The sequence below is a fragment of the Hevea brasiliensis genome, chromosome 18, assembly GCF_030052815.1.
Source record: "Hevea brasiliensis isolate MT/VB/25A 57/8 chromosome 18, ASM3005281v1, whole genome shotgun sequence".
In the NCBI taxonomy this organism is placed as follows: domain Eukaryota; kingdom Viridiplantae; phylum Streptophyta; class Magnoliopsida; order Malpighiales; family Euphorbiaceae; genus Hevea; species Hevea brasiliensis.
The window spans coordinates 30,916,520-30,920,195 of record NC_079510.1 but is presented as its reverse complement, the minus strand read 5'-3'; the positions used below and the strand labels follow the sequence as shown (position 1 = coordinate 30,920,195).

At 36.2% G+C, this 3,676-nt stretch overlaps 1 non-coding gene across 1 annotated transcript; it reads left to right on the top strand.

Annotated features, from left to right (window-relative positions):
- The first annotated feature begins 1,525 nt into the window (after positions 1-1,525).
- Positions 1,526-1,632, top strand: LOC131176220 (small nucleolar RNA R71). Its single transcript, XR_009146345.1, has one exon. It is a non-coding gene; the product is annotated as a small nucleolar RNA R71 (small nucleolar RNA).
- The last annotated feature ends 2,044 nt before the right edge of the window (positions 1,633-3,676 follow it).

Sequence of the window (3,676 nt, the reverse complement as noted above, 5' to 3'; positions counted from 1 at the left end):
CTCTCCATCAAACTCCATAGTTAAGGTACTATCATCCACATCAATTTTTGTCTTGGCAGTTTTTAGGAAAGGTCTTCCAAATAAAATCAAAGCTAACTTTAATGTGAGAACACTATCCTCCATATCCAGAATGTAAAAATCTGTAGAAAAAATTAATTCTCCAACCTGCACCAACACATCCTTAACTACTCCCAATGGGTAAGCATTAGAATGATCATCTAACTGAATAATAACACTGGTTTCTTTCAAAAGACCCAAATTTAAAGTTTGAAAAATTGAATTTGACATAACATTAATAGATGCTCTTAAATCTGCCATTACACACTCAAATTTAGAATCAGCTATTCTGCAGGGAATAGAAAATGAACCTGGATCCTTACATTTAGGGGGTAATTTTTGCTGAATTAATGCCGACACATTTTCCCCCACACTGATCTTCTCATTATTCCTCAACTTGCGCTTTATAGTGCATAGTTCCTTAAGGAATTTAGCATACCTGGGAACTTGTTTAATCGCATCAAGTAAAGCTATATTAACCTCCACCTTCCTAAAAGTCTCCAAAATTTCTTTCTCTTATTCTTCTTTCTTAGTCTTAGCCAACATGTAGGGGAATGGAGGAAGAACAGAATTATTAACCTTATTCAGTTTAGGTTTAGTATTTACCTCAACTTCAGGAACTTTAGAAACTTTAGACTCTTTTGCTCCTTACTTCTTCTTTTTCATTGACTCATGTGGAGTCTGGTTATCAACTTCTTTCCCACTCCGCAACATTATAGCACTCACATTTTCTCTGGGATTCATGACTGTTTGTGATGGAAGCTTTCCAGAACCTTGAGCTTCACGCTTACTCACAGATGAGGCTAACTGACCAATCTGTCTCTCTATGTTTTGAATGCTATTTCTAGTCTCTTGTTGAAACTGTTGTGTATTGTTAGCCAAAGCCTTAACAATTTCATCAAGTGACATACCTTGATTTGAGGGAGGCAGAGGTGGAGGTGGAGGTGGTTGTGGTTGATTCACTTGTGGTCTCTGCTGCTGGTTTCGATTTTGCACCAGTTAATTTCCATGACTCAAGTTGGGATGATCTCGCCATCCTGAATTATAAGTATTAGAAAAGGGATCATACCTGCATTGTGGGTGTCCATAATGTCCTACTACATTAGCATGTTGCATTGATTCATCCTCTCGTAACGCAGGACACATGTCAGTAGCATGACCCAAACCCGAACCCGAACAAGTTCCACATACCTTAACAGTTTGCATGTTCCCCACAGCCAACTGCCTCACCAAAGAAGTTAAATAAGAAATCTGTTTCTCAAGGTTAGATGTACTTACCTCATTAATCTTTATAGGTGTGTCCATTCTCATACCAAATTGCTGAGAATTTGCTACCATGTTAGCAATTAGCATCCTTACTTCTTCTAGTGTCTTGTCAACCAAAGCTCCTCCACTAGCATCATCTATCATACTGCGGTCCATTGGTAGAAGTCTCTCATAGAAATACTGAATCAAGAGCTACTCACTTATTTGATGATGGGGACAACTTGCACACAGTTTCTTAAATCATTCCCAATACTCCTACAAATTCTCTCCATTGTACTGCCGGATGCCACAAATTTCTTTTCTTATGTTGGCAGCATAGGAAGCAAGAAAATACTTCTCCAGAAATATCTACTTCATCACTTTCCATGAGTTCACAGTCCGGAAGGAAGGTAATACAACCAATCCTTAGCTGTGCCTTCCAGGGAGAAAGGAAAAGCTCGAAGCTTGATTTGATCCTCTGAAACTCCTTGAGGTTTCATGCTGGAACACACAACATGAAATTCATTTAAATGCTTATGTGGATCTTCACCTACAAGACCATGAAATTTAGGCAACAAATGGATTAGTCCAGATTTTAACTCAAAAGCAACATTTAAAGCAGGGTATTGAATACACAAAGACTGTTGGTTTAGATCAGGAGTAGCTAACTCTTTCAAAGTTCTAGCAGCCATGGTTTCATTTTCTGAATTTGAATTTGAATCCGAATCCGAACTTAATTCCCTTGGAGATTGGACTCCTTCAGATGTACTCGAAATCTGCCTAGCTTGCTTAGCCAATTTTCTCAACTATTTAGCTATTTTTTCTACTTCTGGATCAAAGATGAACTCACCAGATTGAGAAGTTCTTGTCATATATAAAAAGAAATCAAAGTAAAAATAGAAAAATGACTCAAAACCTTAGAAAACGCTGGAATTTGGCCTCAAGAGGGTGGGGTCAAAGAATCCATTGGATTCATTGGTCTTGATCAGAACGTCATTTTCTTCAAAATAAGTATGGGCTGCCCTCCTAATTCAATAAAAAATCTGTCGATGAATAGTAACACCGTAATTTTTACCAAAAACCTGAAAATAGCAACACTTCACAAACAAACGTTATAACAGAATATGTTAACACTAAAAATACGAAATCCAATAAACTTCAGTCCCTGGAAATGGCGCCAAAATTCTTGATGGCTGTCGAATCCACTAGAAATTAAATTAATTGAAATTACTAGTTATGAAATATTTTCTACAGTAAGTGATAAATCCAGGTCGAACCCTAGAGACTGAATTATTAAATTTCGTGCACTTGTGTAATGGAAAAAGAAACAAAGATTGGGGTGGGGGGGGGAGGGGGTAATTCGCAATCCAAAGAAGAAATAAAAAATAAAAAATTAAGAACTAAAATTAAATATGAAACTCTCAAATTAAACAAACTTCAGTCCAAGGTAATTCATATTCCAATGCATTGATTCGATCATAGACAAAAGAAATACAATTATTTCTTATTGAATACTTAACGTAGATTTACCAAATAGTGAGGTAAAATCCCTAACTTCCCTATACTTATCAATTTGAGCCTAGCACTCTTGTTGACTCTAATTATTAACTGAATTGGTATTAAGCAATCCTCATCAAATTAATAACTGCTTTAAGAATGGGAAGTAGTTAAGCTGAACAATAATTTATGAAGCATAAATTATTTAATTCACCATATTGTTTCCTTAGTTTATTATCAAAAACTGGGATCATAATCAATAAAATCTAATTGCTACTCATGTTGAATCTTACACAACAATTACAAATTATGAAGACGAACTAGCAATTGATCTCATCAAACAATTAACTAACAGGCCTTTTTAGCAAATCATTCAATAGATCAAAAATAATGAAATCAGAAAATATTCAAAAAGACATAAATTAAATTAAGAACATGGTCTAACAAATCACGCATAAGAACTAGAATTCCTTGAACTGAATTAAGAACTTAGCCACTCGTGTTTATGGCTTACAGAAAAATAAAGTAGAAAATTGAAGAAATCTAGAATATGTGTCGAGTGAAGGCTGCCTCTTCTATTTATAATAAATGGCCTAGGGTTAGGTTTTCAGAGTCCTTGAGGGGTTAAGAATCTTTCTCTCTGTCAAAAACTGCAACTGGAGTGAAATCAGAAAACTGATTGTCGATGGATACATAGCCCATGTATCATTATACGGCCCAGGGCCGTGTAACTTACTGGAGCTGAATGGGTATGTCTTGCATTAGCACAGAAGGTTACACGGGTCTCCAGGATTTACACGGGTCAAGTTACACGGCCCGTGTACTTTATTTCTTCCTTGGCTCTCTAGATTTCTTTTGGCAGAATGTTACACGGATC